General features: G+C 39.1%; 1 long non-coding RNA gene across 3 annotated transcripts; it reads left to right on the top strand.

Moving 5' to 3' along the window:
- Nucleotides 1-666: 666 nt before the first annotated feature.
- On the top strand, nucleotides 667-10,427 carry LOC126334914 (uncharacterized). Of its 3 annotated transcripts, XR_007564787.1 has the most exons (4): nucleotides 667-844; nucleotides 981-1,232; nucleotides 4,467-4,730; nucleotides 9,551-10,427. It is a non-coding gene; the product is annotated as an uncharacterized LOC126334914 (long non-coding RNA). The 3 variants fall into 3 exon arrangements; XR_007564785.1 differs by lacking the exon at nucleotides 9,551-10,427 and having other exon boundaries at nucleotides 4,467-8,561; XR_007564786.1 differs by lacking the exon at nucleotides 9,551-10,427 and having other exon boundaries at nucleotides 667-873; nucleotides 4,467-8,561.
- The last annotated feature ends 1,558 nt before the right edge of the window (nucleotides 10,428-11,985 follow it).

Below are 11,985 nucleotides of genomic sequence, written 5' to 3'. Positions count from 1 at the left end.
GTTTTAAAGAAAAGCATTTCAGTGCGGTGGTTATTCCTGAAACTGAGAAATACTTAATGGAGATTATTTTTCGTTATGTAAACATTAATTAGCTTTCAGTACTTCATTTGTGCACACAACTTTAGTAATGGAAGATAGTATGTAGATTAACATCCCCAGTCTCGACAAATGTGGGAATTTTATAAACGCCGGAATCCACCAGAACGGAGGTTGTGTTTTCCATTTGTTTAATTATTTATTTGTTTGCGTCGTGAAAGTTCTTCATTTCTATTTCTAGTAATTTGTTGAGGAGCTACACACACGTCCCATCACTTCTTTTATTCAGGTGTCATGCTCCTCTGTTGTTGTGCTTTAAGTCATCGTAGCACGAATATTCGTCCACAGTTTGCAGATACCGGTACTCTTCTCATAAATTTCTGGCTTATTCTTCTCTCTTTTTCTGCTTCGAAACTTACGGTACCTTATTCTTTACAGAAATGTGATCTTAGACTCTCGCTAATACTTTACACTGAGGGTAACACATCTCAAATTTTTATTCAAATAATCTTCAAAAGCGCATTTCATACGATTTCTTTCTCTGTCTGTGATCATCTCCAATCTTAAGCGTGTTTCCTTTGGTGTCAACAGACATAACTGCACATAAATCGCTTCACAGATTAACCTCAACACACTATACAAACACACATGGGCCTGTCGTCTGCTAGAAAGCACGAAGATTCCCACCGAAGGCGGTTAGCAGTACGCTTTACGCAAGGCCTTCATTTCGTGGAAATTACGTATGCACAAATACGCATGCGTAGCTGCGCCGTTATAAATGTAGGCGCTTGAACATGATAGTCGGCAGGTAAAATACACCTTTTAAAATGTTCATCGGTATGGTCACCAGAATGTAGTGTTCCTATTGAATTTCAAAGCTCAGATTTAACTTAACTTCAATCAGTGAAGATTAAATGTTATTCTGATTTTCTCAATCTTCTCAGCTGAACTTGGCCTTGGACGCAACGATGTAAAAGTATGTCTACAGAATGCCTCTTTCCTCATGAGCAATTGCAATTGCACGGGAATAAAGGGCATGCACAAAAATTTGTGGAAAGAACGCATTGGTATTCCCGTGTCACATGTTGCCTGATTGCGCAAGCAGTCTGCCATGGATCCCATAGTTTGTTTGGGTGCTTGTGCTGCGTTTATTGTGATGAAAAGACGACAAGAAGAAAAAACAAAGGCGACTATAGGTAAAGGAGTGTCTGAATAACAGAGATGCAGACATATATAATGACAATGCTTTTTTCGTAATTTCAGAATGAGGTTACAAGGACATTTTAGATTTTCTGCTAGAAAAAACTGTAGCGATAAGGCTGGTAATAACGTTTCGTTAAGTAGTAACCAGCGACATATATACCTGTTTGAACTATTTACTTCGGACTTCAAGACAAAACTTTTAATTGATCATACCTGAAAGTGAAAAATACGGGAGGTTCTTATTCTTCATGTGAAGATTAATTAACTTTTAGTTAGTCATTTTATCTTTTAGAGAAAGCTGCTAACACAAAGTTAATAATAAAAGATTATATGTAGGTTAACATCCTTGCTCTCGACAAACTGGGAATTTCGTAGAGACCAGAATCCACGCGAATGGAGGTTGTGCTTTTTTGCATCATTAATGCGCTTCATTTTATTTCTAGTAGTTTGTGAGGAGCTGCCATTATTTCTTTTGTTAAGATGTCAGGCTCCCCACTTGTTGCAATAGCATAAATATCCATCCAAATTTCTGCCTGCTTGTTCTCCGTTTGCCCACTTCGTTATTTACCGTAATATAATTGGAGGCTTTTTATCTAATACTTGACTCAGAGCATCACATTTCAAATTTTTTTCGAGTTATCTTTAAAAGTTGCTTTCTGTGGCACCCTTCTTTGTCTATAATCATATCTAAATTTATTTATGCTTCCTTTGGAGTCAACAGACATTATGCACAGCAATTGCTTCTCCGTAACCTCAACACGCTACACAGTAACACACATCCGACCCTAGCTGCCTGCCGTCTGCTAAAAAGAACACACATTTCCATCAAAGGTGGAAAGCAATGCACTTTATGCATGGCCTACATTCCCAGGAAATTATGCATCCACAAATGCTTAGGCATACTTGATCCGTCAAAATTTATGTGCAGACACTATGTTGAATAGGAAATTGGCATCATGTGGTTGCACCTTAAAACCTCTTTTCCTTATTATGCAATATATACCGATAGGTTACACCATAAAACAGTTTCTATTTTTCTATGATAATTGTACTAACATCTTTAGCTATAAATTCCATATATTGTTTAAAACCATTTGCAGTCCCCATCATATAACAGAAGACCACAGTCTCCACATTAATCTCGAAAACACTACTAAGTGGTTCAGAACTCTAAACTGAGAATGAATAGTTCGGAATGACAAGTTAATACGTTTGTTTTACACATATTACAGCCATTGTTATATCTTCCAGCATTTATTGTTAGGGCGACACACTTCTCCAATGTTGTACGGCATTTTGTGGAGTGTACACATCACACATGTGGAGGTAATTCCTCTGCAGCTGCTATACCATCTTCAAGATGTATTGTGCCATGGCCTGGTTCTCCACATGCACACAAGACAATATATCCACACAGTAGTTGTGCTCCCTTAGATAATACTTTGTTTCATTGTTCTTTCATTGAAAAGTATCATTCGTCAGTAGGGTATACATAGGGATACACATCATTCTTCTGGGATGATATGTAACACAACAGGAGTTGGGCACAGTGATTTAAATACCTACCTAACTTTCTGTAAGGCTGCTCTAGGCATCCAAAACAGCTTGATTCCTACTAGCTATCAAACTTTATAAATTTGTTATCAGTGTTATTTTATATCATTCCTTGCTTAGAAATTGTTCTATTTCAGTTCCTGAAGAGGGCTCGGGGACCTTAATTTTTTTCCTGTACGGACAACAGTGGCTTGTTAGTGTTGAAATCTAGTAATTTGGAAAGCCAGCGAAGTAGCGTTATTTCACTTTCACCAAACTAATCTAAGACATTTCCTAGAATGTAGATGGAAGCATTATTACTGCGGAAGATACATTTTCTTTGAATAATACTGTCCCTGAATAAATAAGTTCATTTAAAATGTTTGCACAGACATGCCTGACCACATAATCAGGTATATCCACATTGTAGTTCAAAGTTTATGCAAAGTTTTACCACACTGTTCAGTAATGGAAATTGACGATAGAAAAAATTTTCCAGGCAGATATGACAACTTGTTGTTTATCATTAAAATAATTCACAAAAAGAGACAGTGCCATTGCATAAGGCACAGTCCATACAAGCAAAATGTTGCAGTTGAATAGTCAGTGATGTACAAATTGTAGGAGGGACACGATGCCGAGCACAGTGAGATAAAAAAGAAAATGCTCGCAATAAATATTCCAGTGAAGTGACAGTTTGGATAACAGTGCTATTAGGTAGCAATTTCTGTGATGTTCGGAACAACTTAAGAAAATACCAACTTTTCTGCTGTGGCCACTGTCAGATAATACAATACTCACATACATAATCAGTCACCACATAACAAGAACTTTATTATGCTTCCACAACGTGATTACAAACAGACCACGCCTCCTACCGATAGTTATGTCTGCCGCTACAGAGGACGATGATACCAAGGACTACTTCCTTTACTCACCAAACAGTTCACAGATGAACATTCTTCTACCGACTACAGATGTAAGCTACTGCACTGCCTCACTCAGTCAGTTGCCTAACAGTTGGTTTCATTTGACGAGTGATTCTACTAGCAGTTATGGAGTCACCAGCAGCTAGCTAAAATTATCATCTCGCTGCCACAATCATTGCCAAGTGTCATCACAGTACATGTATCATAAATAGAACCTAAACTATAAACTGTCACCCACAGCAGTCCGGACTGAACAACTATTTCATTACTCAGTCAGTCATTGTTTACTGAGTGAGGTTAGATCAGTGTTCAGAACTTTTACAACAGTGCCACACCTTCTCATCCAACTGAAGTTTATATTTATTGTACCTACTATTTTATTAAATGACTGTTAGTTGTTACTTATTGTGTTGCCAACACACTTGTTTTACTCTAACTTTGCCCTGTGTCCAGAGAGTTGCAGCGTACAAACACACGACATGAATAAAGCACCTAATATGTGTGGCAGAGGGCTTGCTTCCTGTTACTTGCATATTGGGCACCAAACTTATTTGGTGAATATAAAATAAACTGGTGATGAGAATTCATAAAGGATTTCTGCAAGTTGCCAATGAGGATTAAAGCTGATACATAAATTGGTGGCACAGATTTGAGGATTTATGAAAAGAAACATTGCTAATTCTACATAAACTGGCATTCAGAACTCACGAAAAATGCCATGACTTGGCTACAAGAATTTAGTATACTGGTCTTCTTATTTTTCAGAAATGGTTCAACCTGACTTTCTACAGTGAATGATGGTCTTACTGCAACAGCTATCCAGCACTTACGAGTTGTTGCTGGAATGGATGTCCAATCTTGAACCACAAAAGGAAAACATCTAAGAAAACTTTAAGATCTTGCCACCATCATTTCTACCTTCCAACCAGAATAGAGAAGCCTCGCCAAATTATATTTCCCGACTGAAGAAACTTTCCATCACGCACTGATTATCGGGTGATGTCGCAGACAAAGCTTTTCTTATTGCAGGTATTGGTGTGGAAGTGTTTAAACTAATTCAAAAGAAATAGATCACATGATCCTTTCATATTCAGAAATTAAGGTTAGTGTCACATTTTGGAGCACAAGTGCAATGTTTCTGAACCAGGGATAAATTTTTTGGAGGCTTTTAAGGAACCAAATCAAGGTTAGCAGGTAACAATGAATGGACACTACAATTGCAAGACTTAACTAGATATTTGCAAGTTTCCATGTGAAAGTGACATGTAACAAGTCTTACACTGCTTCTCTCAATTGTAATATGCTTTTTATGCACTCGACTGATATTACCTTTAACATGGCCACATTAACAACGGCTAGTGTAAGCAGGTGCACTTTAATATGGAGACAGTTGTGTGCTTACAGTGCATAAGCAGCCCACATAGCCAAGCTCTGAATACTTTTCTTTTGAAACTCACAATGTTTTTATGCTATAAAACAGATCACAAATCTGAATTGGCTTTTGCCTGTTCTCAACTTGCAAACAAAATCATTCCCATCTTTTCCGAGGTCTTCCAGTATCTCTTTTCCCATTCATTCTGTAGTTCAGGACCTTATGTTCTCATGGAGTGTTATCTCCGATTTTCATGATACTGACAAAAGTTTTTCATAACAAAATTCAGATGTCTACAATGAACACGAGCAATTCAGTAGATTTTTGTGGACAAAAAAAAATAAAGTGAATGCTGTCTTTTTCAGTAAATGACAATGCTTTAGCTATGACACTGAAGAGTTAATAAAGTGCCATTAAAAATTTCAAACTGATAAAGGCTCTGCAATTTCTATAGTTGATCTACAGACATACAAGAAATTAGGCTCACCAAAGTTAACTGAATTTCACATTTTGATATTTATCAACAGACACCAGCAAATATGGATCAAAGGTCAATTCATTTGGATGTTGCATTAAGCAGTTTACCAGACAGGACAGATTTATAGTAATATATTCACGTATAGCAGCAGATTTACTGGTTCTAACACACTAGTATTCACAATTCATGAAGGAGTGAAGGAGATTCCCACTTACGTTCCTACTGGATAGTTGCAAACATCTTTGCAAAAATATGATACAATTTTTTTTGGAGGCAACTTTAGTATTGAAGACTTCAATGTGCACATCGTTATGAAGCCAAATGCTATGCCAAAATTCTGCAAAACACATAATATTCCATTTGCATTAAAGGACAAAGTGAAACAGGAGCTTGAGTATCTGTAACAGAATGTCATTATAGAATCAATTACTGGTAGCCGAAAGGCAACACTGCATGGCACATTATTGATCTGTGGTGATTTCAAAGTGACTGTCAGAGTACAATCGGTTAATAGATTCCTATCAAATTCCAAAACTAGAAGACTTAGTGTCTGAATTAGCTGGCAGTGTATGTATATTTTGCAAAACTTGATTTGAAGGAAGCCACTTACAAATACCTTTGGATGAAGGAACACACAGATTTTTGGATATAAATACTACATTTGGAGTTTAACAGTACATGAGATTGCCATTTGGGATTGTCAGTGAACAAAGTTTGTTCCAGCAATACTTGGAACAGTTAATTAGGAAATGCAGTAATGCTGTGAACTACCTGGATGACATCATTCTCTCAGGAAAAAGCTCCAGGAGGACTGTTATGTAATATGGAATATGTCTTTAAGGTTGTATGAGCAGCAAGTTTAAAGTGTAACAAAGAAAAGGACATGGTATTCCACTAGCAAGTCCAATATTTAGGACACACCGAAACAATGAAAAACTTGTAAGCTCGCAATTATCTTGAGGAATCCAGTGAAGGAGTCCCTGATTTCAAAATTAAATAGCTCGTAAACTAAGATCAACAGAAGTGTGGTACAAATGGTATGGTTATTGTGAAAGCTGTAAGAATTTGATACAGAAGTTTCAAAATAGTTAAAAAAAAAAAAAAAAAAAAAAAACGCAATACATTATGCCTGAAAATAGTGTACCACTGATCAGAGCAATCAGTTCCACCATTGAAGTGGTTGTTGTACCAGAGGAAAAGGTTGAAATCAGTGGTCCATTGAACATCATCTTTCTTTGGTACTGGAATACCACAGGTTAAAATACACTCCTGTAGCAACGAACCACAGTTTTCAAATAAGATTTAATGTCCAAAGATTTAATGAAAATCATTCACAAGCTCATCACCAAATTCCAACTGAAAGGAAGTGTGGCTGATGATCTAGCAGGGAATAATGACCCCACACAAACTGTCATTATCCCTGAAAATGCTGCCACGATTTGCTTGTTTAGCAAAATCCAAGGAGATCCATCTAAAGAACTGCAGCAGAGACTAGTTTGAAGCATTTAGCACACACAAAATATTGAGCCTACATGTTTCCATTCAAAATCTAAAGCCACCAAGCCATACGCATACAAGCTGTACAACATTGGGCTGACTTTGTCAAACAGATTCTCACTCTGGTCGACAGCTGAAGCACATTTCCACTTGGAGTCGTGAATAAACAAAACTGGCTATTTCATTGATCTGAAAATCCCACGTGCATGAAGAAAAATTGCTGTATTCTCCCAAAGTTACTGTTTGGGCTGTGGTATGCAAACTATCACTAGTGAATGTTACACTGCAATTTTGTAGTTACCACACAGCTAGCATTGAAGGATCAACCAAGCACCAAGTGGTTCATGCCAGGTGGGAACCACATCGCCACATCGGAGCGAACAGGTGTTTTGCTTTCTTGATAAATTCTTTGAAAATAGTCATTGCATTGGATTATTGTAAATTTACTGGTTCAGGAATGGATTGGCCTTAATTTTTACCTGATCTGACTCCCTGTGACTACTTTTTGCAGGGCACATTGAAAGACATTGTCTACTGGAACCACCCCACCACACTGGATGAGCTGGTATTGGCAGTCTGTGTGGCTTCTGAATCCATTTCCATTGAGATACTACAAGATGTGATGGCAAATTGCATTGTTCGTTTGCACCACCTGTGTACTTACTGCTAGTGATGGGTGTTTTGAAAAGCTTGTGATGCGGCTGGAATGGCGGCTTGCTGAGGACAAGTTTAATTACGTTTGCTGGTACTATTTGGGGTTAGCAGCTTTTCAAACTATTTTAGAACTTCTGTATAAAATTCTTGCAGTTTTCAGAGTAAACATAACTTTTGTTGCTCTCGTCTATCAATCTTGAAATCAGGGACTCCTCAGGTGGACACCCTCTGTGTGCTGTAGTAGTTAAAATTAATTGCTACAGAAAGTTCGTTCCACATGTAGCATTCATAAGCAAACCACTTTCCAAACTATTATGCAAAGGCACAAAATAGATTTTGAACGACGTTATGCCAAAGTACAGTTGATAAATTAAAACAATGTTTGTTAAATGCCAAATGTCTCATGACATATTGTCCAAATAATGTATTAACTATTGCATCAGATACATTTGAGTATGGAATCGGTTTAGTTTTGTCACATTGTCAAATGTCCGAGCATGTTCATGTCCAAAACAGTGACAGTTGCTCAGAAACATTACTTTCAGATTGAAAAGGAAGTTCTTGCAGTTATCTTTGCTGTTAACAAGTTCAGGAATACATATAAAGCTGAAGATAAATTCTCCTTGTGCACCACAAACCACTGGTGGCAACTTTTGGACCAAATAATACTTTTCCTTCCAGGACAGTCCAAAACTTGCACAGTGGGAACTGCTTTTGCTATACTATGACTATGAAGTAGTTTTCATGTTCACAGCTCAAAACACTAATGAAGATTTGCTACCCAGCTGCCTAGGGCAGGATAAAAATTTTGGATCTTCTTCTGTTGTATGTTTTGGATTAAATTAAATCATCAAGAAACCGTGGAAAATTTTTCATTAGATTCTAATTTAATTGCAAAGCTTGTACCAAGTATCTTAAGATTAAACACTACATTTAATTGGAGTGGCCTTTAGATAAAAAGTTGATTGAACAATAGTTGAATAACTAGAAATTAAATCACACTCACATGAGACATGTTTTGACTGTCTACATAGGTGTCATTTTAGTACATTTACAATCAGAAAAGACATAAGCAGTGTATCCTGATTGCTTAAACCCAAAGTGCTTCAAATTCTCCTTAAACGCCACTGAGGCTTAACCCATAGCAAATGCTTTTCCAGGGATCATTGCTACTGGGAAGATATAGATGAAGATGTAGAAGTGATGTTGACTAAATACAACTTATGACAAAAATACGTCAGCTCCTCTACAATATTTTCCATGGCCACAGGCATCAGAACCCTTGTAACATTTACACATTTATTATGCTACATCATTTTTAGGAAGGTAAGCTACTTGCTGATGTGTGTTTTCAAAATTTAAATAAGTGATACAAATGTCATTGATTACTTCTAGGAGTTAAAATATTTTGAGAAATAAATGGCACTTCATATTTCAAAACATTTCATTCCATCGCTGTACAATTTGTGCAGATATTCAAGCCTCAAAAGTTCACTTGGCAGTGCAATAAGGATACGGCATTGTTAATTTTTTTTTTCTCAGTACCTAACCACTCCAGTGCTACAAAATCTCAAATTGAAAATACTGCACTTTATTGTCAACATTAAAGCCGCTCAGGCATCAACAACTGTCGAGGCAAAAGTGTTTTAATTCAATGATCAAGTACTCATTACCATGTGTAAATATGAAAACAAATCTTGAGTGTCAGCCAAAGTAATACAGTAGCTTGGGAATATTCCATACAGAGTTCAGACTTATAATGGTGTCACAATATGACACAGAATCAAATGATGGTGCACAGTTTACATGCTCATTCAGACAGGACTCCTAGGCTGATGTCTTTTTCAGGCTCACATGACTTCGTTGCAACCAGCTATCTTGGGGGCCTACAGTTGCAGCCGGCAGCCATCCTTGACTCCATTTTCAGCAGCTGGACCCAGCTGCAGCCATCAACGATGCCCAGATGGAAATGGACATCCCTCCTCATCCCACTCAGAAAGAGATGGAAGCTGATGTGGCAAATATCTTGTCTGATATCCCCCACCGAGGTTTTGGGTACTGTTTTCCCTGGTACCACAGGCAAATGTAATGCATGTGCACCTATCAGAAATTATGTTGGCAAGCATGGAAGCAAAGGCATCCCATGCCAATGGAGGGCTGCTGTATCTACTGTCAGATATTGTACACAAATATATCCACACAGGCTGCATAACTCCATGCTAGCCTCCAGTGTGGCATCTCACATTTGTAACGAGTCAATGAGTTGCCACATGTGGTGCATGTGACAGGAACCTTATTACCCTTCCACCACTAGCCTGCTCTGTCTGTCGATAGTTAGGTCTGATATCATAGATGACACCTGCCAAGTAGTTAGCAGATGAACATTCCTGTGCCAACCACAGGTTTAAGAGGCTGCACAGCGTCACTTGCCAGTTGCCGAACAGTTCGGGGTGCAGTTATAGAGTCACCAGCAGTTACCTACAAGTACTGTCATGCTGCTGCAATAATTGTTGAGTGTCATTGCAGTATGTATTATCATAAATATAGTCAGAAGTACTAACTGTCACGACAGCAGTACAGACTGACCAACTATTAGATAGTCATTGTTTACTAAGCTTGGTTAGAACAATGACCAGAACTTTTACACTGGCACCATGTCTTTTCATCAGACTAAGACTCACTATTTATTGTATACATTCTTTCAATAAATGAGTAATAACTGTTACAGTGTTGGCCAACATTATTTAGGTTTTAATCTAACATTGCGCAACTGATTTCTGTTGTATGCGGTTTGCTTCCTACTACCTTTGTGTTGGACACAAGACTTATCTGGTAAATAAAACATTTGCTAAAACCTGTCAGCTGTTGCTGCATGCAACTGAACTTCAAGGCTAGCAAGGAAACTTGGAGGCAAAGTATTCTGCCTATAATCAATTTTAAAAGGTGCTGTAATAAATGAGTCATAATATGCAAAGGGGAGGACGCAGAGCAGAGAGAAATAGAAACTTTGCTACTCATAGCCAGACCACCATCCTGACTGTGAAACTTTGAATTAAATGTAAAAAAAAAATAAAAAATAAAAAAAAAAAAAAGGGAGAGAGAGGCAGTGAAAAATTCAGGATGGAATGTATCAACGTTATGAAAAGGATAGCTGCTGCTCACCATATAGCAGAGAAACTGAGTTGCAGAAAGGCACAACAAGAAGATTGTCACATAATAAGCTATCAGCCAACAAGGCCTTTGTCAAACACACACACACACACACACACACACACACACACACACACACAGATGACCGCAGTCTCTGGCAGCTGGAGCCATGCAGCGAGCAGCAGCAATGCATGATGGGAGAGGCAAATGGGGGGTGGGGGGCTGTAAGGAGGAGGCAGGGCCGGGAAGGGGGGGGAGGGATAGCAGGGTAGGCTGGGGTACAGTGAAGTGCTGCAGCAGAGCATGCAAGGACGAGGTGAAGGGAAGGTAGGGCAGCTAAGTGCAACTGTGGGAGGTTAGACGAAGGGCAGAGGAGAGGTGGAAAAGAAGAGAAGTAAAAAGACTAGGTGCGTTGGTGGAATAGAGGGCTGTGCAGTGCTGGAATGGAAAGAGGGAAGGTGCCAGTTGGGTGAGGACAATGACTACAGGCTAAGTTGCAACCACTGTGCTGCATTCTATGTAGGCGTGACAACCAACAAGCTATTTGTCTGCTTGAAAGGCCACCGGCAAACTGTGGCTGGGAAACAACTGGGCCACCCTGTGAGCATGCTGGCCAACATGACATTCTTCATTTCAGTGACAGCTTTTTAGCCTGTGCCACATGATTCCTTCCCAATAACATCAGCTTTTCTGAATCGTGTAGGTGTGAACTCTCCCCACAATATATCCTACATTCCTGTAACCCTCCTGGCCTCAACCTTCTTTAGTCATTTTCCTCATCCATCCAGCCCCACCCCTGTTCCCCATCCCATCACTACACAGCCCTATATTCCACCAATGCACCTGGTCATTTTACTTCTCTCCTTTTCCACTACCTCCCCCTCCCCCCCTCTCCACTGCCCTCTGACTTACCTTCTGACTGCACCTAGCTGCCCTATCCTCTGCCTAACCTCCCGACTGCACCTAGCTGCCCTACCCTCTCTCCACCTTGTCCCTGCACACTCCCCAGCAGCACTTCACCATCCCCCACCCCTACCCTGCTACCCCTCACCCTCCCCGCTCTAGCCTCCTCCTTACCCCCATCCAGTTGCCTCTCCCATGAAGCACTACTACTGCTGTTTTGACAGTGGCCT

The sequence above is a fragment of the Schistocerca gregaria genome, chromosome 2 (genome assembly GCF_023897955.1).
Source record: "Schistocerca gregaria isolate iqSchGreg1 chromosome 2, iqSchGreg1.2, whole genome shotgun sequence".
NCBI classification, from domain to species: Eukaryota; Metazoa; Arthropoda; class Insecta; order Orthoptera; family Acrididae; genus Schistocerca; species Schistocerca gregaria.
Note: the sequence above shows the minus strand (reverse complement) of the source record. Positions and strands in the feature narration are given on the sequence as shown.